Consider the following 24,972-nt stretch of genomic DNA (forward strand, 5'->3'; position numbering starts at 1 on the left):
TTACATGCAAAATCTTGCCTTCAAAAGGAGAAATCGAGACAGGTATTTTGTTCACTGTTCAATGCCAGCCCATAATCTCTCTGCTTTCTTTTCCTTTTTCTCCTTTGCCTGGGCATATAGGTGTGCTCATCTCTCTCAAGCAGCAAGCCTCTTCCCTTACTTCTGCCGCTGGAGCCAATTACCCAACTGCCACTGCTACTTCCAGAGACAGATGGAGGCAAAAGCTGCAGATCCATTTCAACCTTTATCTTCTGCCTCTCTGTCTCATGGTTCTGTCTCTGTCCAAGCTCTGCTCACCACCATTTGTGAAGGGAGATCTATGGGTGTGACAATGAAATCTCAAATATAATGTGGAAATTAGTCCTATATAGCTCAGGGCCACAATAACTCAATCACAACCTCTTTCCATTTGAACCTACCTGGACCCTGAGATGATCCTCTGAGGCCCTTCATTGTATGCCTCCTCTACTGAAGACCATAGGGTGGCAACACAAGGGCCCTTTCTGCAGTGGCTTCCCATATGTGAAATGCTCTCCCCAGGGAGGTTCGCCTGGCACCTTCATTATACACCTTTAGGTGCCAGGCGAAGCCGTTATTCTTCAGGTAGATCTTTGTCTGATTAACATCTTGTTCCACTTCTAAATGTGCTTGTGGGAGGGGGAAAGTGGGGGTTATTGATTTGTGGGGTTTTTGTTCTGGTTTTTATCATCTATTTTGTGCTTTAATATTATATTTTTATGTTGTGTACTGCCCTGAGAGCTGGAGATGAAGGGTGGTATACAAATGTAATAAACAAACAAGCAGGGAAATTTCAGGGGACCAATGCAGCCAGAGAGGGTTAGAGAGAGTGCAAAACAAAGAAACAAACAAGGAGCTATAATTAAGATGTAATTTGTAAATGTGCTCCTAACAGTACAGTAATACTGAGCTGTAGAAGACTACTTAGGGGTGGACTGAGAAGACAGTGAACCCATCTTACCTTAACAGGTGGTTCACATGTGTGCTCCCCACTGCACACCAGTTAGCTCCATCTGCCATTGGTTCTGGCCTTGCCTTCTGTTGGAATGCCGGCTTCCCACCCTACCAGGCCCCAAAAAGTATGAGACAATACAGGTTTGTAGTGAGAATTACAACAAAAACTTGGCTAGCCTGCCCCTTTGATTAGTTTGCAAGCCTTGCTAGGCAAAGAGAGTGCAGCTTCAGCCTCTTCTCTAGGATGTCACGTGTTGGGCCGAACCTGCATTGCTGTCTTAGTTGTCTGTCTAATCTCAGAAACCGCTGGTCCAGGACTGGGCTTCCCATCCGCAGGGTTCATTGCTGCCAATGGGATTCCAGTATGTTCTTTGCATGGGAGGTATAATAAGCAGAAGCATCCCATACTTGCCTAGTTCAGCCAATGTTTCTCCCTTCCCCTTTTCACAGAAGCTGCAATCGCAGTGCATTGTCACCGGCCTCCCACCCCACATTCTGTCCCTCTCAGAGTTATCAGTCGTGTTACTTCTTTAAACTTCACTTAATTTTATAAAAAATCTGACAGTAGACCATACATGCTGAAGCTGACTCGGTGTCTTCAAACAGATATTTGCATCCAGATGTGTCATTAACCTTGGGGTATCTTCTGATGGGATGGTGATTGTGCTCTATTTATTTTACAAGGGGGAAGGAAAAAAGTTAGTGTGCAGTCTGGTTTGCATTTGATAGGGCAACTTTTTGTTGTTGTTGTTGTTGCTGTTGCTGTTGTTAGGAATGAGACCCCATCAGCATATCACACAAGAGATCTGCACAGGCTGCCAATTTGTTACTGGGTCAAATTAAATGTGTTGTGATTCCTTTCTAAAGCCATTAACAGCTTGGGGGCCAGTTTACTTGAAGGATCACCTTACCCTATATATAACCCCTCAACCACTTCGATCTGGGGAAATGGCCTTTAACAAGTGATACATAATAGTCGTCGTTCTGCACTTGTGAAGAATTGATCCTTGCAACTGTGGAAGCTCTTATCCTCTGGAACTCCCTGCCTATTGTGATGCAGCTCTACAAATGATGGGGGGGGGGAGAGCTGTGTGATGACATATTTGCATTTTTATTATATGGAAGACATGATCCCTAATTGACTAAGATGACATCTTGAGAGAGAAAGGAGCCCTACCTGAACTTGGAAAGGGGTGGCACTGAAGCAACACAGTTTGGAGGAAGAATGGCTGTGAATAGTTACAGAAATTTCTCAAAAATAAGGAGTTTTAGGGAACAACCCCTCCCCCAGAGAAGCATGCCTTTGTGAGTCCAAAATGTTTGTCTTCAGGTCCTGTCAAATGTGAACTGTTGCTACTTGAAAGCTGTTGACTATTGACCTCTAGACTAGCTAATGCCTGACTGCCAAGCTTGTGTAGCTGTATAAACATTTGCAGAGAAGAGGGATTTTAAGGTTTGGGGTTGTTGTTGTTCTGGTTTTTTAAGGGAGGAGGATTTGTTTCAGATCTAGTGTCCATAGGAGGGCATGTCTGCTTTTAGGCATCAGGTAAAACCTTTTATTTTTTAAAAAATTGCTCAGGCCTTTGATCGTTAATTTGGAAGGTAATTAGTTAAGGCCATGCCCGCTTTTTATGCTCATCCTAAGTGGGGTGGGTTGTTCTGTTTGCATATATTTTTCGACAAGCACTTTAGGTCTTGTTTGCTTTTTTAAATACATGGTTTTAATCTTTCTGGATAATTCTATATTTGTCCTGTAAGCTGTTTTGAGACATCTCAGTGTAAAAACAAAAAGATGAATAAATACAATAATTTATTATGGTGCTGCAGAAACAGAAATTTGGGGAGGAGGGAGGGCACTGATGTCCCAATTTTCACCCCTCTGACTCTTGAGAAAGATGAGATTTTTCTGTCCTCCAGGAGGTTCATTCCTCTGCTTTAGCAAAAGGGACCCCCCCTCACCGACTACCATTAACTGTCCAACTGGGAGATGAAGGCTCTCTTCCTCTTGTTGCCCAGAAAGCTATCTTGGCAGGAGGTTGGCACAGCTTAAATCTGTCCCTGCTTCCAGCATGTTGTCATATCAGCCATCCACTCAGCGACCCTGACACCAAGAAAGACTGCAACATATCACTACTGTCTCTGTGCCACAGATTTCTTTCTTTTTTAAAAAAGGAAGGAAGGACACAGGAGGGTGGGGGTTAGGCTTGTAGCTCACTTGTTCCACCGGTGTTTTGCAGAGCCAATGCCAAGTCTGCTGTGTAGAGAGAGGGCTGAGTGTTGCATTAAAAGCACTGACAGGCAGCCTTTATATAGTGTGTCCTTTCCTTCACTGTGTCTTATTCCCTTGTTTTGTGATTCTATTGGTTAATAATCTCAGCCCTTGAATGCTCCTCTTGTTATGCAGATGATACATTGATCTCCTGTCCTCCCTGCCAGGTATCTTCCACCTGCAAGAGCAACTGCAGTAGCAGTAAACATATTCTAATATGCTGGATTCATTGTGTTCCGTGCTCAGGCACAATAGTCCCTGGTATAGGAATATAGATTCAGGCACTTCACAACCGCCCAAGGCTATCAAGTTCCATGAGAGATTGATGCTCATAAAGGAAAGTGCACAGTCTGAGCCCACTCCAAGCACAGAGCAAGCAAAAGGAGGAGTCTGGTTGGCTCAAATGTGGCCCTGCAGGCTGAAGTCTCCTCCTCCCGAGGAAGCTACGGAAGATGTTGTCTCTGCAGGGAGCTAGAGCCAAAAAGACTTGATGTAGACTGGCAAGACCTCCTGGAGGAGATGGTTGCCTAGTTAAAGGGTCCTCACGTTGCTTTGCAGCCTAACTTCTGTGAGGATAGTGAACTAGAGGTATGGCAAGGGGGGTGGCATGGCTGTGTCTTCTGCCTGGAAGGGACCCAGGAAGGTCCTGATGGCTCACCCACCCCTCATTCCCAAGGATGCACCCTGAACCTCATTTTCATCAGAGTTCTCCACTGTGCACTGCAAGGTCTCCAGGTTATGGGGGACAGGGGGTATTTTGTCTACAGGTGCCCCCTACCCATTCAAAGGAGTAGAGAAGCTGTGATTTTTTTCTACATGCTCACACATTTGGGCTAAGAATGTGGGGACAATCCAGTATAAATCCAGCATTTAGGCACTATTATTATGCCTGTGACATATTGCAGAATACCCCTGCAAACAAGCAAACACACACACACCCTAACAAGCTCAGGGTTGTCTTCAATTTAGCGCTAAAGAGATTGTTCCACCAGTGATATATAGGACCAGAATTCAGGAGAGGAGTCGGAAACAAAGAGCCTCTTTGGTCAACTGGGACAGTTGGATCACATGAAGTAGCTGAAACACACAAGGTATTGGAACTGTAGGTCTGCATGAGACTAGCAAGCCAGAAACTGCTTAGTTGCAAAGGGTTTAGGAATAGAAATTTCTGTGCTCATATTGCCTTAAATGAGGCCTGGCTGGATAAAACTGACTTTGCAGACCCAAATCCCTTAATCTCTGGCATACTTAACTGCATTAGCCAGATTACAGGAGTTGCACCCACAGTAATTGCACTCAATGGAAAACCTGTGTGCAATTTCATACTAAAAAGGAGAAGAATGAAAGAGGCATGTATCAGTTCATTGTAATCCCCCTGCAACTGCAGCTCACTAAACAGGTAGGATGTGCTGTAAGGACCTGTAAAGATGTAAACAGGCATTCAAATGGTGGACATTGCTTTGTCAAGAAATGACCAAGATACTCAGACATCTCATTCCATCTTTATTGCAGCTTTGTTTACTAAATCTGTGGGATGATCAATTGAAAGGTTTAAGCTCTCAGGAACCCCTGGCATGGATGCTGCCAAGATGGGGTTAAGCCATTTGCACAAACCTCTATTGCATCAGAGGTTCTGAGATAACTCTGTTGGCCATTTTCTGCCCCGTAGCTTTTGCAGAATGAATTGGATTCAAAGAGCCATTTCTTTTGTGTATGTGTGTTTAGACATAGCTCTGATGCAACAGCTGTAGATGGATAATTTTGAAATGAATCCATCTCACTTGCTTAAAAGAGGCGATTTGGCTTCCACCTAAGAGCTTGTAAACATAAAAAGGCTGCATGATAAGTGGCAAGGTTAGGGAAATGGAAAGCTGCCTGCCCCCTTTTTGTCCCTCTGCTGACAAGCATAGTTCTGGAACATGAGTGACATGTTAATTTATCACCCCACAGAAAATTGCTGAGCATTGGAGTTATTTTGTTGAAACAGATAATTGGGGCAGTTACTTGCAGGCCTCTAATTAAATAAATCAAATGAGGTAAAGTGTTCATTTTAATTGTGTTAACTCTACCCTAAAGGAAAAAAAATCTAATTCAGTCATCTTGGATAACAGCATGTCCATGTTAACCTGCTTAATTTTGCATAATTTGTTTCAGGAGCCAAATGCTGATACAGTGGTCCCTTGGTTCTCAAACTTAATCCCTTCTGGAAGTCTGTTCCAAAACCAAAACATTCCAAAACCAAGGCGCAATTTCCTATAGAAGTAATGCAAAATGGATTAATCCATCCCAGACTTTTTAAAACAACCCCATAAATGGCAATTTAACATGACTTTTAGTATCTAATGCAGACATAGGCAAACTCGGCCCTCCAGATGTTTTGGGACTACAACTCCCATCATCCCCAGCTAACAGGACCAATGGTCAGGGATGATGGGAGTTGTAGTCCCAAAACATCTGGAGGGCCGAGTTTGCCTATGCCTGATCTAATGAGACCATTGATCCATAAAATGAAAGCATTAATCAATGTACTGTACTATAAAATAAATAAGACAGTAGCTAAACTGGGTTCCACACAGTAACAAAAACAAATTAACCGAAAAAGCCACAAAAACACAAAATAAATAGCAAAAACAAAAGCATTTGACTTCAGAAATGTTTGAAAACCAAGGTGCAGCTTCTGATTGTTGCAGGCGCCCCAGAAACAATAGCCGACAGCTGCATTGGACATTGGGCTTCCAAAAAACATTCGAAAACCAGAACACTTACTTCCAGGTTTTCGGCATTTGGGAACCAAGGTGTTTGAATACCAAGGTGTTTGAGAACCAAGGTACCACTGTATGTTCCTTCCTGCACTATTTGTGGGCTTTCTAGAAGAATCTGGCTGACTATTGTTGGGACCAGGATATTGCAAATGGGTTGCGAAATGGATGCTTCGTCTGATCCAGCAGGGCACTGCTAGGTTCTTAATGTCAGGGACTGGCATTGTTGGGCAACTGCTGAACTGTACCCTCCTGCAGTGGGGCATTTGTGATCTTCAGAGACCACATGATCCTCACTGTCACTGCCTTCTGCAAACATGGGAGCTGTGACAAAAGTAAACAGATGGAGAGGCATCCCATACTTGTTTTGTGATCTACATCTGGGCTTTTGTGTGAATTGAACCCATAAGAAGATTCCAGTTGGAACAAGCGAAAAGCTCATCTAGGTCGGCATCCTTGTCCTCCCAGAGGCCAGCCAGATGCCTTTGGGAAGCCTGAAAGCAGAGCATGAATGCATTTTTTTATTCCCAGCAAGCCTGCAACACTGTAAGGAGAACATTCCGTTGTGGCCGGTAACCACTGAGAACCTTCTTCTCCATGAATTTGTCTAATCCTCTTTTAAAGCCACCAAGGCTGATGGGCACCACTCCCTCTTGAGCAAAAAATGGCATGGTTTAACCATGTGTTGTGTGAAGAAGTACTGTCTTTTGTCTGTCCTGATCCTTCCAACATTCAGTTTCATTGGCTCAGAGTGAGGTCAAATAACTTGCCAGTGGCACTGATAGTGATGGGGAAGAAGTGGGAACACTCAGAGAAGGAGGCCCACCGATGATGTCATGCTCAAGTTCTTCCCACAAAGAACCTAGAGCTTGCACTGTTAGACTCCCTCCCCAAACCAGACTCCCTCCACAAATTATGGCTTCCAGAGTTCCCCTTTGGGCAGCCCTCTAAACCAGTTTACTGTAGATCTGTGATGGTTGCCAAAAAGAGCACCTTTCGTTGCCGTGTCTTATGGAATCAGGCCACTTATTTGCCTGGCTCAGCATTGCCTCCAGGCTTTCAGACAGGAGTCTTTCTCAGCCTGACTTGGAGATGTCAGGGACTGAACTTAACACTTTTTGCATACAAAGCATGTTCTCTGCCACTGAGCTACAGCTTTTCCCCAAAGATTACACAAATATCTACAGAGAGCTGTAATGCAGCAAGAAATTTGTGTGCAAACCAAGTGTAGGTCATCATGCATGATAACTGTGCATGTGTGTCTTTTACTGTACCTGTAGCTGTTCTACACATGCTGAAAAAGTCATGCTCAAAATTCATGTGTATGAGTTCTTTGTGTGTAGTTGTTATTGGGTTGTTTAATTTTAAAATATTTATATCCCACCTCTCACATTTTAAGGCAGCTTGCAACATCATTAAAATAGCAATGCATGATTTAATAAAATGAAAACCTACTAGAAAGGGTAGAAATATACCAGCAGCAAAAAGACAAGCTAACAGCACAATCCTTCCCATGTCTACTCAGAAGTAAGTCCCACTGAGTTCAGGTAAGTGTGTATAGGTTTGCTGCCTAAAACAGTCATCAACAGCCTTTGCCCACATTTAAAATCAGTAGCAAGGTATGTGTAGGGGGAAAGAACCCATGTGATACCAAATCCCATTACAGGCTTAAGAACATAAGAAGAGCCTTGGTGGGTCAGGCCAAATTCCTATATCTAGTCCAGCATCTTGTTCTCCCAGTGGCCCATCAGATGCTTTTGGGAAGCTAACAAACAGAACACGAGAATAGTAGCACTTTGGGCTGCAAGCCCCATCAGCCCCAGCCAGTTTGGCCAGTGGTTGGGGATGATGGGACTTGTAATCCAACAACATCTGGAGGGCACTTGGTTGGGGAAGATTGATCTACAACGTGGAGTTTCAATGAAGTTCTGCTCAGAGTTATTTCCCCAGCCATGGTGTGAGAAGCAAGCAAACAAACCCAGACCCAGCTGGCAAAAGCTGTTGCTGGCATGCGCAGCAACCACTAATAACCCTGGGGAGTTCATGATGGAACAGAACAGTCAATCATCTTTACAACTGATTGATTGAATATAGCAGGCCCATTGTAGCCTCTTTTTATGGAGTCAGTCCTGTAATGGTGAAGAATGCTTTATTGTCTAAGGAATACTTATGCAAACAAGCTCAATGGTTTAATAGGAAACACCTGGAGATGCCGCCCAGGAAGGTGCTGTAAATTCCACCATCCCTTGTATTTATGAGGCTTTTTCTCCCCACTATTATTTATAGTTTTCCAGATTCACTGTAGCTCCTTTACATAGATTAGCATAGAGTGATATATGAGTCAGAAACATCTTGAGAGGAGGAGGTGAAAATGGACAGCTTTTTTGTGGCTTCCAGTACAAGCCTTTTGCAAAAAAAATCTTTTTCCTGTTCTGAACAATGTAAGAAGAGTCCTGCTGGATCAGACCAAACACTTACGTAATTTTAGCATTCTGTTATTACAGTTACTTATGCAGAGGGAGGGGGACATGAGATACTTTAGGGATGGGTGGCTTTAAGAAGGGGGCAGTAAACACACCTCTGCTAGGTCCTACCTGTAAGGCAGTGATGGGGAATTTGTAATCTGTGGCCCTCCAGGCATTGCTGAACAACAGCTCCTACTGTCCGGTCCTTGTCCATGGTAACTGAGACCGATGGGAGCTGGAGTCTAGCAACACTTGAAGGGTCACGGTTCCCCATCCCTGCTGTACTATGGATGTCCATAGAACACCAAGCAGGAAGAGTGTGTGGGGAGCAGCCAAGGCAGGCAATGCCAAGGCAGAAACTGGTGATTTAGGAACAGAAATGAGACAGAAAGTCATGGGTGGAGCTGGGTCAGAACCCAGTAATTGAAACTGGAGTCATAAGCAGGTAGATCAGGGGCAGAATGTGGATTATGGATGCACATGGAGTGGCTCATACAGTGGGACTGAACATTCACTTGGGGGCATTGTCCTTCCTCTGTTCCTTCCTTCTCTCCCTCTCCCCCTCTCCCCTCTTGCGCGCGCACACACACGCACAAGGGCTTCTGGCAGAAATGGCTGGTCTTTCTTTCATGCATCAGAGAGATACTTCCTGGTGCATCAAACCTGATACCAAGGGGGCTAGTGTTTGTGGAAATTCCAAAGGGAATTAAGTCATTCACCTAAATAAATAATTTTAATATTTATGGAAAATAGAATGCAAGATAACAGCACCTTCCAATATGTAGAATTCCCATGCAGCAGTGGATTGGCAAGCAGACGATCAGTCTCTGGGGATAGCTCACCTGCCACTTCTCCTGTTCCATAGCCTCATAGGAGCATGCAGCTGCAGAATCAGCCATGGCCCTGGTGTGGACAGGATTGCAAACAACTCTCACAAGGGTGATTGGAATTACTCTACCAGCATGGAAGGTCCTACCGGCTGATCTTGATCCTTGGCTTAGACAGCGTTTTTTCTAGCTAAACTAGCTGAACCTCCTGAAGAGCTGTCCATGGTCCTGACTGGAGTGGACAAAACTTTATCTGCTTCCCCTGAAACCCCTGAGGCTTAAAAGAGCAGGATAAAAAGGTAAAGGGACCCCTGACGGATAAGTCCAGTCGTGACTGACTCTGGGGTTGCGGTGCTCCTTTCGCTTTACTGGCTGAGGGAGCTGGTGTACAGCTTCCGGGTCATGTGGTCAGCATGACAAAGCCGCTTCTGGCAAACCAGAGCAGCGCACGGAAACGCCGTTTACCTTCCCGCCGGAGGGGTACCTGTTTATCTACTTGCACTTCATGCTTTCGAACTGCTAGGTTGGCAGGAGCAGGGACCAAGCAACGGGAGCTCACCCCATTGTGGGGATTCAAACTGCCAACCTTCTGATCGGCAAGCCCTAGGCTCTGTGGTTTAACCCACAGCGCCACCCGCGTCCCAAAAGAGCAGGATAGGTAAGACAGAAGAAGGCTGGGCTCTTAGCTTCAATCTTGCTGGTGTCCTTGCAAGATCAGATCCCCACCCCCTTCTAACTTCTCTCTCTGCTGTACAAAGTTGGGGAGAGGGAGACAATGAACTGTTCTGTTTTCTTTTTCTTCTGAGCTTTCTTCTCTTCACCATAATAGTTAGAAAATCAATAAGGGAAATTAGAGGCAAGGAGAGGTGGGGATGTACCTGCCTGCCAGGGAAGGATATGAATGGAATGCTTCTAGGGTTGGAAGACAGAGGCATCATGGATGGGTCTGCATAGCTTTATTTCCCTTTTTTTGCATGGGCAAAAAGAAGTGTTCTCTCTCCCAGCAAGCGGGGAGAGTGAGTTGATTATATTGAGTTTACCTCCTACATTTTGGTTGGAGATCAATTTTAATGAATTTAACGGGGCCCCAGTGTTAGAAGACAAGAGGAGGGCTGGTAGGGAAGGAGAGCAGAACAGAAAGAGGTTTATTTCCTTGCACTAACATGATTACACTGCCACCTGGCAGGGGAAGCATCTCTTGGCACCCTCTCATCTCTGTGCACTCCCTTTCCCTGGCTCTCTGCCAACTGGGCTTCATGTGGGAGGACTGGAAAGGGAAGGAAGGGCTGCTGGATCCCTGCTGGCACTGCAAATAGATAGTTCTCCATTCAGAGTGGTGTCATTGGCTGAAAGCAGGAGGTGGCACAATATTTAAAGCAGGCATAGGCAAACTCGGCCCTCCACATATTTTGAGACTACAATTCCCATCATCTCTGACCACTGGTCCTGTTAGGAGTTGTAGTCCCAAAACATCTGGAGGGCCAAGTTTGCCTATGCCTGATTTAAAGTAATTCTACACAGAATAACAATGGTTCTCCATATTCAAGTAGCACATTTAGTGCAATCAAAGAACCGCCCCCTCAAATGCTCAGTTTGGTTCCCCAACCATTATCTCAGTTTCTGTTTGGTAACTTATTTTGTTCTGCTGGTGGCCCTCATTTGCCCAAGCTGTTGTATAATCCAGCTGCTACAGGGGCTGTCATAATTATAAGCATCTAAGGGTTTGAACCCACATCCCTGAGATTAGGATTATCTGAAAGAAGGCACAGAGCCTGGGGAGTGGTGGTGGGACAACAATGAGTGGTCTCAGGGGAAAGAGGGAGAAGACTAGGAAGAGGAGGTGTTGGAAGCTGAAGGGGTAACAGAGTTCAGTGAGTTGGGAGAGTCTATGGCAGAGAGAAGTCAAGAATCTGGGGCAGAAGCTGAAGCAGGTGAGTGGGAGGAGGGAGGCCGAGTGGCAGAGATGAGTCAGGCTAATGAAGAGTTTCTGGGAGGACCCCCCTCCCTCCCTGACTCCCAGAACCAGAAAAGGTATGAAACAGGAGGAGCAAAGACAGGCCACATGCAGGAGCAGTCTCTGATCACTTGCAAGAAGCCCTGGAGAAGAGGAGGCCAAGATGGCTGTGGGGAGTTGGGGACTTTTAGTCTTGGTAACTGTTTTCATGGAGTAGGACCTACAGAGCATGAGTTTCAGTGCTCACAGCCAAATCTGTGAAGATCATGTTTTGCTAATAAAGAGTTAGCTCCAGCTTTGAACCAGAGGCGTCTTTCCCATAGGGCTTAGCGGTTCATTGTGCCAGGGCGCGGGCCTCTCAGGGGCACCCCAGCAAGTGGGGGAGCTGCGTGGCTTTGCCAGTGGCCTCCCCTTTCCCTGCAGGCCTGCCAGCTGTGCCTTGCCAACCATATGGCTGGTGGGCATGCAGCTTCCTTCCCAAGCCTCTGTGGGAGGAGAGCGATCCCTGCAGGGGCTTAGGATGGAAGCTGCACCCTGCCAACTATATGGCTGGCTGGCGTGCAACTCTCTCTCTCTCTCTCTCTCTCTCTCTCTCTCTCTTGCCTGCCTGCCTTGTGGGAAGAGGGGGGCAGGTGATTTGTGAGGGGGAAACGGAGTGTGAGGAGGAGGAGGAAGGAAGGAATGAAGGAAGAAGAAGAAGAAGAAGAAGAAGAAGAAGAAGAAGAAGAAGAAGAAGAAGAAGGCGGCTCCCAGTACATTTCCGAGCACAATTCAAAGTGTTGGTGCTGACCTTTAAAGCCCTAAATGGCCTCGGCCCAGTATACCTAAAGGAGCGTCTCCACCCCCATCGTTTTGCCCGGACACTGAGATCCAGCGCCGAGGGCCTTCTGGCGGTTCCCTCACTGCAAGAAGCCAAGTTACAGGGAACCAGGCAGAGGGCCTTCTCGGTAGTAGCACCTGTCCTGTGGAACGCCCTCCCACCAGATGTCAAAGAGAACAATAACTATCAGACTTTTAGAAGACATCTGAAGGCAGCCCTATTTAGGGAAGCTTTTAATGTTTGATGTATTAGAGGATTTTAATATTTTTTTGGAAGACGCCCAGAGTGGCTGGGGAAGCCCAGCCAGATGGGCGGGGTATAAATAATAAATTATTATTATTATTATTATTATTATTATTATTATTATTATTATTATTATAGAAGAAGAAGAGAGGGCCCCCCACTCGCCCCCTTTCTTTCTCTGGCTATGGAGCCTCCTAGCTGGATTTGCAGCCCTACTTGCAGGGTCCCCCTGCCCGTCCTGTTCAGCTACATTGAGCCCCAGCCATGAGTAGCAGCAGCCGCTGCCCTGGTTTCTTTCTCTCCCTGGAATCGTGCCCTGTGTTTAATGTTACGGGCAACTCTATCCCGAGGAAGGGAAGCTTCCTCCCATCGCTCTTCTTCTTCTTCTTCTTGGGGGGGTGGGCTCCTTCTCCGCCCTCCCAACAGGGTCCCTAGGATTGTAAAGCAAGCCAGACCATTTAGCACCGACCCCATTCATTCCAGCAGCTGGCCATCACCCACTCACTCCAAGCCCTGCGAAAAATATCATCACCATTACTACTACTGCTGCCCTCCACCCATAGATATCAGGGTGGCTCACAGCCTGAAACTACGGCATTAAGCACATGCTAGAAACTAGAACAAAGGCAAACCAAACCAAGCCAGCAACCCTCCTTCTCCCTTATTTGTGAAACAAGCCTGTTAATTGCCTATCCAACTAAAAAAAAAGGCACTGAAGGTTTCTGAGATCAATGCAAGCTAAAAAGCATTGCAGGGGGTTGGGCTAGATGACCTGCAGGGTCCCTTCCAATTCTACGTTTTTCTGAAAAACACACACGCACAACTATGGTCCCTCTGCAGTCCTCGCCCCAAGCAACTGTGTGCGAGACTTGCTCCCCAGAAAGTGTGCCTTATCTTGCTACCTGTGGTTTTTGGTCTCTCGTCAGCCCCCTCCCCCCAATCTATTCATATTCCTTTCTCCCTCATCTCCAATATTATATTTTCCTCTGGCTGAGACTTAAAACAGCCCTAATTCCCAACTGTGTTTCTTGCTGCAGTCTTGCTACTGCCTACTCAGAAGTAAGGCCCTATTAGATTCAGCAGTGCTTACTCTCAGGTAAGTGCAGTTAGGGCTGCAGCCTTTGTGACCCAAGTTTTGGGTCCTATTTAGGTTCAGGATGTCACTGCTTTATCCCCCCCACCCCCCCACAACATTTAAAAATGTCCGCTTCGTACTTAAACACCAATTGGCCAGGAACTTCATTCTCTGTGCCTTTATTAGTTTATTTAAAGAACAACAAACTGGTGATTGCTTTAACTTTTTGATATGTGGTGATTTGAATCATGAGGATGAATTAGAAGAACTGCTGAGTCTTGAATGAGTCTTGCTTTGGAATTGAGGACTTCATTAGATTTTCTTCTGCCTTTTCATTTTATTTCATTTTATTTTCATTTGTGTGTAAGCGTGGTGTCAGCTCCCTAAAAAAAAGGTCAACAACTTTTGCCCCCCCCCCTTAAAAAAGGTCGACAACTCTGGGAAATGGGGGGAAAAGGGGGGGGCGTAGGGATCTTTGCATCACAGCACCAGATATGCTTAAGACGGCCCTGCTTTGAATTGTGAGTTTTACTCACCAACTTGCTCTGTGACAGTGGGCAAATGAAGCAATAGCCACTAACAAATGAAGCCAAGAGCTGTGAGAGAGAGCAGAACAGGAGGAGAAAAATAGTGACATGAGCAACACTGAGACAATGTGAATGTTCCCCATTAAGTGACATTCATCCCACATTGGATGTACTTCTTGACCAAAGACTACCATGAAATGGCACAAGTAGTTCAAAGGGCTAGTGGCATTCCTTTCCGTGACAAATAGCATCCTACTTTAAGGTTATGGGTGCTAAGTAAAGTGGAAGGGTCTCTCTCTCTCTCTCTCTCTCTCTCTCTCTCTCTCTCTGTGTGTGTGTGTGTGTGTGTGTGTGTGTGTGTAAGAACTCAAGCATACTCTCCTGACTCAAATTTGTATAGAGGAAGTCTATTTCACAGCCTCTTTAATTGAGAGGGATAAAGGTGTTTGTTGTTGTTGTTGCTGTTGTTGCTGTTGTTGCTGTTGTTTTAAAGCCTCATAATATTATGTACCTATTTGGTTAAAATTTAGTTTGGCCTGAAGACAACAAAGGATTAGGAACCTAATAGCCTTGCTGGATCAGATGAGAGGCTTATCTAGTCCCATGTTCTCCTGCTCCCAAAGTGGCCAGAATCTTATGGGAAGCCCACAGACAGGACCAGCATTACTCAACAGAAAATGCTTTTGGGGAAGAACTAGGAATTGAGTGCAAGACTTATTCATCCTGTTCCTACACGGACCGACCTATGGAAGCCCAGAGGCAGGACATCAGTGTAATGGCACTTTCCCCACTTGGGATTCCAAGCAGCTGGAATACAGTTGGGCTCTCTCCCTTTAAAGCTATCCAAGTGGGGGGGGCACCACTGCATGTTACTGATATTCCACAACACATGGGAGATGGAGGTTGCATAAAGCCACCACGATGAATAGATCATCAAAAGATCATTACTACTTCACGGTTATGCCTGACCACCAAACTGTAAATGGGGCAACAAATTCTTTAATTAATTGTGCATTGTCTGAAGGAATGCTTTTTGCCTCTAATCTAAATCTACAGCCAACCATTTAAGTGGGCAATCTCAAGGGATAGTATTGTGAGAGAGTGTGACCATCATCCCTGCCCGCATTCTTTACAACAAGGGAGTCCACATGGGACACTATGGACATTGTGGGACAACATGACCCATGGCCAAGATTGATGGAAGCTGAAGATCAATAACATCTGGAGGGGCATCATGTTGACCCCCCACTTTACCATTTCTAGTTCTATAGGCTCCTATCACAGGGATGGGAAAGAAGTGACCCTTGCACTGTTGTTGGACTTCAACCCCTATCATCCCTGATCACTGGCCTTTCTGGCGTGGGGCACATGGGAGTTGAAGTCCAAAAAGGTCTGGAGGCCCATTGCATCTTCATTCCTGCTCCAACATGTCACCCTTTTACAATGCAATCCTGAGCACGCCATTCATAAGTTTCTCTGCCTTAAACTCTCAAGCAAATGGGCTTATGATGGGAACCTTAGTCATTATCACACACACCCTTAGCTATAAAAAAGGAGTAAAAGTTTAAGCTGTCAACAGTGCCTTTTCTAACTATAGTACATTTTTTCTTCTCTAGAGCTTTAAAAGAAATATTTCTACACTTTCTTTTCCTTTTTTTGCTTGCTTCCCCACCCCCCACCCCAGCTAGTACAGGAAAACAGAAACATTTGGCAATTGCACCATATTGTGGGTGACTAATAGGTTGTCTTATTCATACAGAGAACTGAGAACATTGCTTTAAAAAACACGCACACCAATATATGCAGATTTGTGCATGAATCTAAAGTTCTCATTTTTCTGGAAAAATGTATGAGGGTTTTTTTCCTCATCCCACCCCACAAGAAGGCCAATTTGCAGAATTTTCTCTGAATATTGTCCATCATGTTTGTGTGGGGCAACAGCCATTGCCTACACCCCATGTCCACACAATGCCCTGAATCCCAAAATGATCTCAGGTCTGGGGCATTGCAGAGAACAGGAAATGCCCTCCGGTTGCTGCTGCTGCTGCTGCTGCTACTGTGGGACACCCCCAACCCAAACAATCCTGGTACTGTTGCTAATGGTGAATCCCACCCCCTCAGAAACTGTGGGATAATTTCTCCTCCCCCTGGAGGAATGCAGAGAAATGCCCCACTCCAATTTCTGAACCCACCATGTGAATATTTTTTGAGGGGTCTTTTGCGTATGGCTCTAGTTACATACATTGTGCCTACATTACTAAAATGGGAGTGGACACTTGGGCCATTACAGCAGTGACCTGAGTGTCAGCAAGAATATAATTCATAGGCATACACAACATTATATGCATTACTTGCCAGTCCTTCTGTAACTGTCTAGTCACTGTGTAGTCCAGGGATGGGGAAACCTGTGACCTGCCACATGATTTTGGACTGCAGCTCCTATTGTCCCTGACCGTTGGCCAGTCTCACTAGTGCTGATGGGAGCTGGAATCCATAATGCATTGGGATTCTGCCATAAGGTCCTGAACCTCTAATAATTCCTTGCCACACCTGCCTCTTAGTAAGCAGTGGGCTTTGCAAATGTGTTTTTGGTGAGGATTCATTGAAAGCTTAACAACGGTGTAATGGTTATATGGGGTTGCTCGTGCGTAAGTTGCCGCCACTCCTGGCTATGTTGCCTGGTTAAACCTTTTCCTGGCTGGACGGCCCTTCACTTTGTGGCTGTTTCAGTCGCTAGCAGAATCCGTCAGTGGGCGTTTCTTGAACTTCTTCCAGCAAAGAAGTTCTTTGACGCCAAGTCTACGCCTACTTTCCCTGCACGGAAGTCTTCTGCGCAGGGTGGGTGTGGGTAGCGGAGTACCTGTGCTCTCCCCGCTGGTCTCCGGTGAAGAGTCCTGGAGCCCCCTCTCCGATTCCCCCATCCGCCCCCCTTTATCCCTGGTGTTACGCTGATTTCCTTCCCCAGCTGATGAGTTCCCTCTCTCCCTGCTGGGCCCTTCTCCGGCATCGCCTGGGAGCCTTGCCTCCTCTTCTGGCTCCGATGTCAGTTCCCTGACAAACGGGTTCAAAGGAGGGCAACACTGAGGATCCGTGATATTGAAAAAGAAGTCTGTTGAGGAATGGTTGAAGGAACTAGTGAGGAGATAACTTAGAGGGCACATGACTAATACATGAAGGGCTGTCACACAGAAGAGGGCAGCAGCTTGTTCCCTGTTGATGTCCCAGAGGTTAGGACTCACTCTAACAGGCTTAATTTACATAGGGGAGGTTTGGGTTTATGGTAAGCATAGTTCGGCAACGGACTGCGTGGCCCAGAGGACTGCTGGCCTCTTTATCACTGGAGGTTTTCCAGTCAAGGCTGAGCTGTGCATGTTCCAGCTCTAAATTTCCTGCATCAAACAAGGAGTTCGACCACAAAGTCCTTCTTGCCAATCTTGGCCCTGCTGCTCATCTTTCAATCCCAAGGGAAGGTGGGTGGCAACGCTGCATGCCAGAACACTTCCCTCTCACTGGTGAAAGGGGCGTTGTGGTGGTGGAGGAAGTGGTGGCTGGAAGGAGTGCTGCCTCTTACGCCTGCACTGCCTGTGACAGGTGCTTCCCCCTGCCATGTAGGTGGGCCAGCTCTGCTTGCCACTGCCTGGTCCTCTGTGTTTATCACATATATCCCTGCTCTGAGACTTGGAGAACTATAGAGAGACACTCCCCTTTCCTAAAATGTTGGTGAGAAATGTTTGATCCTGTGAATGGGCTGTTTCCTTATCCATTCCCCTCTTTTGTTCTTTCACAGATTTCTTCTCTACACAGAAGGTCCTGGGCAGATTTCTGTCATCAGTAAGTGCTATAGACTGTTTCCTTCTCCCAGTTACAATTTTGTGTTGGTGTTGCCCTCCTGAATAACTTCATCACACATCTCAGGACGCATTCACACCATGCATTTAGGGCATGCTTACGCCGCTTTAAACACTCATGGCTTCCACTTCCCTTGCAAGAATCCTGGGAGCTGGAGCTTGTTAGGGGTGCTGAAAGTTGTTAGGGGGTTCCTAGTCCCCTCACAGAGCTACAACACCAAAAATTCTCTGTGAAGAGACTCTCAAACAATCCAAATTTTTGGGGGGGAAGCCATGATTGTTTGTAGTTGTATCATGTCACTTTAAATGTATAGTGTGAATGAGGCCTTAGTAAGATCAAAGCAATCTTTTTCTATGTGGTGACCAGCACCCAGGTCTGCAAAACTGCTCACCAATCTAGTCAAATGTGTCTCACCAGCAACATATGGTGGTCCATCAGAATCTTAACAAACCAATGAAAGGGTTCTTGTACACTTGTTGAGCTACAGTAATGAGCTGAATTTGGCTTTCTGAAAGACCTTCATTGGCTCCCAGTACGCTTCCAAGCACAATTCAAAGTGTTGGTGCTGACCTTTAAAGCCCTAAACGGCCTCGGCCCTGTATATCTGAAGGAGTGTCTCCACCCCCATCATTCAGCCTGGACACTGAGGTCCAGCGCCAAGGGTCTTCTGGTGGTTCCCTCAGTGCGAGAAGTGAGGTTACAGGGAACCAGGCAGAGGGCCTTCTTGGTAGTGGCACCTGCCCTGTGGAACACCCTCCCACCAGATGTCAAGGCAATAAGCAACTATCCTACTTTTAAAAGACAACTGAAGGCAGCCCTGTTTAGGGAAGTTTTTAATGTTTGATGCTGTACTGTTTTTAATATTCGGTTGGAAGCTGCCCAGAGTGGCTGGGGAAACCCAGCCAGATGGGCAGAGTATAATTTTTTTAAATTTTTTAAGATATTATTATTATTATTATTATTATTATTATTATTATTATTATTCCTGCGTGAGTCACAAGTTGTGCAGTTGTCCTGCTCTAAAAATGTGGTTTGCCACTTGCTGGTTGAGATTGTTGTGAATATGAAATACTTGTCTCACTAAAAAAAAGTCCCAAAGCAACATACAAGGAACAACAGTCCACAAACCATTTTTTGCTTATGCAGTTCATTCCCTCAGCACATGCAGAGGATCATTCTTTACATGGAATGCAATTCAAAACTTTCTGCAATGTGTTTATTTTACATCCATGGGATGTGCCTTTCTCACTCTGCACTGGCAGATCTTGAAGGATGTCAAATGGATAATTCAATTAAGATGCTGATGTGATTCAGGATGAAAAGGGGGTTTCGTCAGCTCCAAGATCAGCCCCCAAGGCTTTGGATTCTCAGCATCCAGACACACCTTCTTGAAAGTTCAGAAGGCAGATGGTGATGTGAGGCATCTAACCCAGCTAGAACAGAGCAGAAACTTGCCCTCAGGAGCTCACGGAGGTGTGTGGCTTACATAAAGAACAAGCAGGACATTTGGAGCCTATAAAGAAATGTGAAAGACCAAAGAGGGATGATATCTGGGCCAGATGAGTGGATGGCATTATCAGTGACCTTTACAGCAACAGGGTTGTTTCAGAGCTATAGTTTTTTGGCTTGTTTTCTACAGTCTACAGTCTTGCTGTTTCATTTACTTCTTGTTTGCAATGTTAGCAGATCTTGTGCAAGCTCTTGTGTGAGCGATTTGGGTTGGGTCTCTATAGCAATTTAATGGAAAGGAGAAAGGCCTTGGCATGGTCTACAACTACTTGTCTCATTTCACGTCTGTTTTCATGTGTGATGAAAAGTCCCTTCTGACTCCAGTAACTTGCAGTACTGATAAGAGAACATGCAGACTTTAAAGGGTGCCCTGCTGGATCAGGCCCATGGCCCTTCTAGTCCACATCCCGTTTGCATAGTGGCCAACCAGATGCCTCTGGGAATCCAGCAAGCAGGATTTGAGAGCAAGACCCCTCTCCTCTCCTGCGATTTCCAACAACTGGTACTCAGAAGCCTTGCTGCCCCAACTGTGGAGTCAGAGCACAGCTCCTCCTCTATTAATTGGTCTGATCCTCTTTTAGAGCCATCCTGCTCTCATAGTAGCTATTCAGATGCTCCTGGGGAGCCTGACTTGAGTGCAAACAGGACTTGAGTGCAACAATGCTCTCCCACTTGTGATTACCAGCAACTGATCTACAAAGACATACTGCCTTCAGTACTGGAGAGCGTACAGGACTTTTATGTCTAGTAGCCATTGATACCTGTATCCTTCATGAAATCCTCTAAGCCACTATGAAAGCCACCCAAGTTGGTGGCCATCACCCCCTCCAGTGGGAGGGAGTTCCATGGTTTAATGATGTGCAGTGCCCTGAATCTTCCAGGATTCAGCTTTCCTGGGTGGCCCCAAGTTCAGGGGCATAGGAAGGGGGGGCTCCCTCTGGGTGTCATCCCTTGGGGGTGACAAAAAGGCACAACATGGGGGACTTGCCCCACTGCCACCGTGCACAGTGGATTGCCCCACCACCGCCGTTAAATGTGGTGGATTGCCCTGCCATCACACTCGACGGATTGCCAAGCCACCACAGCTCCGCACGGTGGATCGCACCGCCCCCCACGCAGCTTGCACCGCCCTCCCCGGGTGCACGGCATGGCTGCCACTCCAGGCGCCATGCAGCTAACTCCACCACTGCCCAAGTTCTAGCACTATGACCTTTTTAGGCCAAAGAGGTTACTTTCTCTCATGAGCATTATCTGAGGGCCGCATTCTAGTGGTGTCTGGGGCCAGAGGCAAAAGGGGGTGGAACAAACTTTGTACAGTGGGCTAGCTCACACACCCCTCTCTAGCCTCCATCATTATTTATCTGTTTAGGGCCTTCTCCAAGGAGCTCAAGATGGTGTCTATGGTTCTCCCCCTCCTCATTGATCCTGTGAGGTAGGTTAGGTGGAGAGGCAATGACTGGCTCGAGGCCACCCAGTGAGCTTCGTGACTCAGTGGGGATTGGAACCCAGGTCTCACAGGACCCATTCCAACACTCTAAGAGCTGCAGCACTCTGGCTGTAAGACAATAAAGAGTCGCGAATTGATTTCAAGGGCATCTTCTAACCAGGTAGAGACACTCCAGGAGACTGTGAAGGGTAGAGCCTTCAGAAAGAGGATATTGCAGTGGTGGGAGGGTGGCCTGGTGGGAAACTGGTCATCCCTGCTTTGTACCAGTGTCGAAAATGGTGGAATCTGATAAGTAATATTAACATTGTGGTGGCTGCTAAATTCAGGGGTTTTAAAGTCAGGTTTGTCTATTTCATGCAGGAGAAGTAATATGGCTATAAATCCACAGCAACTTAACAGAACCTCCATGCTAAAAGGCATTCTATCCCTGGGCATCACACATTGGTGATTCATGCCCTGCTTGTTACCTGATTAGCCATGGTGTCTTAACCAGAATGCTGTGTTGGCGGGGGGCAGGGGGCGGTTTTGATTTCATCCAGGACAGAATGTATGACCACCTTTTGTCACACAAAAGCAACCCAACCCAACTTGCAGTTTATATCTTAATTTGGTAGTATTTCTATACTTCTTTCCCCCCTTAAGGTACTGTTTTCCTCTATTGCATGCTTGGCCTTGCTGGCAGTGCAAAATATTTTTGCAGCTTGGCTACTGTTTTGTATCCCGGACCACAACCTACACCTATTTTCTCAAAAACATCATCAAAAGTCTCTGTGTTACTTTCCATTTTCTTCTCTGCTGCAGAACAACTTGGCACAGGGTGGCATCTGTGTGTTTTCCGATGGGACATGATTACCATTTTTCTCTCATGAAAAATACATATTTATAGAGCAGTTCAGAGAGCAAATAAGACACCATTGGCAGGTGAGGCAAGGGAGCACCTCATGACAGCAGAAAGAACCCAGTTTTTGGAGGATGTTTCATTAAAAGATTGCATTTCAGATTTTAGTACTGGAGTCCAACAGAGTTCCCAATTTCCATCACGTCCCCAGTTGTAGGTTCCCACCCCATGTCACATTCTAGGCAGTGAGAGATTATTGGGAATGTCTTTTTGCAGGGTGCACAGTGCTGCAGGAGGTAGGGATTGAGGAAAAGTCTATCCAATCTGCATTTCAAAGTGGACTGGCCTGATCTGATCCTTCCAAACTTGCAAAAACTCCTATTTGGATTGTACACTTTGTTGGATTTTGCTGTGCATTCCCAGTGCACAAATGGTTTGCACAAAAATATTACTTTATGTAAAAGTGCATACAAAGTGCATATTTTGCCAGTGAATGCACCGAAAAGCCTTGGCAATGGTGTGTTTTATGTACAAAATGAGGACAATGGGGCAAGATGGAATAAGACCAAATGGAATGGGCCTGAGCTATGCATTCAGTGAGTGAAACAGGACATAATTCAGCCGTCCAGTCCATCCCTAGGAGGAGGAGGGGGAGAGCCCCATTGCATAGTGGTTCTCCATTCACGCATCTCTGGACCTAACCAATAATTTTGGTAAAATGACTCTAAATTGAGCTAAAAATGTTTATGTCACAAGGAAGCTGTTCAACTAGGAGCCAGAGCACAGAGAGCCAGTTAGGAAGAGCTGCGGCATTAGGAACATCCAGGTAGTAAATCTGAGGTTTTGCAGCTGACCCAAACATTCCTGGAATGCCAGTAGGACCCAGCAAGCTTAGTGGCAGCTTCTTCCACTCAAGTAGGACTCACAGATGGAACAGCTGATGTTGTGAGATATGTGCTGTGTCTTCAAGTCCAGGTTTCAGCTTGGATTCAGGCTGGCTCTGCTGCCCAAGTCCCGGGGTTGGCAGGAGGGGTTCTGGATCTTGGGGTAGGGTGTTGTGTTGGGCTGCACTGGATTCTCTGCAAGCTTTCCAGGTGGGGTGTCTGTTGGATTGGCAGCTTTGACGAATCCATCCAGCCTTGAGTATGCTTACTCAGCAGGTTACAAGATAATGTCTTTATGAAGAAATGGAGTCTCTTTGGGTACAGAAATCTGTTCCTATATATTTAGCTCTAGATATCCCTTTCTACTTTTATTATATTTAACACCTGTTGTTATATTTTGTTATGTTATAGATAAACATATGTAAATAGAAAACTTTTAAGAAGAATCATAGAATTATTGAGTTGGAAGGGACCCCGAGGGCCATCTAGTCCAACCCCCTGCAATGCAGGAATCCTGCTCACAGCCATCCCAGGGGAGGGGGGGTCTCAAATCACCAACCTCCTGGTGATCTACTGTGTCACTTGGAAAAGAAAAAGAGTGTGCTGACTTTGCATAGTCCCTGTATATGACAGTGCTAGAGTTCCTCCGCTTTCTCCAAGAAGATATCTAATCCAGTTCTGATTCTGGGCAGAGTCATACATTGACTCTAGAAACGTAGATTGCTTAAGTGCCATGGCTTCTCCCAAGGAAATGTGTGCATGTTTGTGAAGCACTCCTTGGAATAATTCCTACTTTAACATCAAAGATCTGAAAGCCTGAACATGATGACCCCGATTTGATGCTGTATGCATGAGGCTGCTGGGCAGGAGAGGATCTCTTCTGACAAACAGATGGTTCTGCTGTCAATGTTGACAGCCCTGATTACCTTTTGACAGAAGGAGGGAAAAGGTTTTCTGCAATCAGCTCGCCTCTCCCTGCAAATAGGCCTTGATTGCAGTCAGAACTGAAAATGCCACTGAACTGGAGGGGATGCAACCAGCACCCCCCCCCCCCGAGTTCTGCAGAACAGCCCCTCTCAGACTTGCGTGCAGATAAAATAAGCCATGAAACACGCCCCATGTGCAACACTCGCATGTTAAAAGTCAACTAGGGTTGTGACAAATGTTTTATTGGTTTGGGTTTCCTGTCAAAATTATTGTAAAGGGGAATTGAAATGTTTTCCCAAGCAGAGCTTTAAATCAGGGGTGCCAGATCTATACCTTTTTTTGTGTGCCAACCTGCCAACCCTCTGGTTCTGCTAGCAGTGTGGTGGGAGCCATGGGAGTTAATGCAAGCGGCAGTATCACTACTTCTGGGCACTCTACCAGGGAGAACTGCCCCCTTTGGTGCAATCAGACATGGTGGAGAGAGTACTTCTGTTGGTTAACAAACCAAGATATCAAAGCTCAGTTTGCCAGCAAGTGAGAGGATTGGACCAGCAAGATTGAATGTTGACATACTGGCTAGTTAACTAACTGATTTGAACAAGCCATTGTTTGCTGTGTTTGGATGCAACAACAAACACTGTTTAATGCTAACCGTGAAAGAGAGCTTTGAGACACCTTCCCTTGCATGCAGTGAGGAGCAGAATGAGCTTTTGCCCATTCATTCACAGACAGCGCTGGTGCCAAGGGTCAGCAACATTAGGCACCTGCTGCTGGTGATGAGCCCCTTGTCAATCCCTCCTCTTCCGTGATCTATGATCTATGCTCCATGATCCATGTTTTGCAGATTCTCAAAGCCTAAATAGTGCAAATCTTTGCTGCCATTATACTTATTTTCTGCAGCTATTTTGCTCCTAGTTTCCTCCCTAGAACTCATGGACATCCAATGAAGCTGAACGTTGGAAGATTTGGGACAGATAAAAGAAAGTACTTTCTAATGTAGCACATAGGTAAACGATGGAGCTTGGTCCTCAGGAGGCAGCGATGGCCACAAACTTTGATGGCTTTAAAAGAGGATTAGACAAATTCATGGAGGAGAAGGTGATTAATGGTTACTAGCCAGAATGGCTATTCTGTGCCTCCAGTGCTGGAGGCTCTATGCCTTTGAATATCAGTTGCTGGAAAAGACATGAGGGGGGTGTGCTCTTGTGTTCAAATCCTGCTTGCTGGTTTCCCACATACATCTGGTTGGCCACGGTGAGAACAGGACACAGGACTAGATGAGCCATTGGCAGGCTCTTCTTATATTCACGGCATCTTCTTCCTTGACTGGTCACCACATAGACAATCTCAGCCAATAAGGGATCAGATAGTAAATAGGATGACTTCACACAGGGCCGTCTTAAGCATATCCGGCGCCCTGGTGCAAATATCTCTCCGGTGCCCCCCCCCATTTCTCAGAGTTGTTGACCTTTTTTAAGGGGGGGGACTTCGGTCCGGCTCATTTGCATTGCGTGGTCCGACATGAGCTGCACGTAAGTAAGAGGGGCCTGGATCGCAGCCCAGGCAGCCCCAGCGGGAGGGGATGCAAAGGGGCTTCCCTGAGCCGG

At 46.1% G+C, this 24,972-nt stretch overlaps 1 protein-coding gene across 1 annotated transcript in view; it reads left to right on the forward strand.

Annotated features, from left to right (window-relative positions):
- LINGO1 (leucine rich repeat and Ig domain containing 1) overlaps nt 1–24,972 on the forward strand; it is a 540,338-nt gene that overhangs the window by 175,108 nt on the left and 340,258 nt on the right. The window contains exon 2 of the mRNA XM_083630438.1: nt 17,699–17,742. The gene's annotated coding sequence lies outside the window, so the exon portion shown is untranslated. The remainder of the gene's footprint in view (nt 1–17,698; nt 17,743–24,972) is intronic.

Source organism: Podarcis filfolensis (assembly GCF_964270895.1).
Source record: "Podarcis filfolensis genome assembly, chromosome: 9".
Classification (NCBI taxonomy): Eukaryota; Metazoa; Chordata; class Lepidosauria; order Squamata; family Lacertidae; genus Podarcis; species Podarcis filfolensis.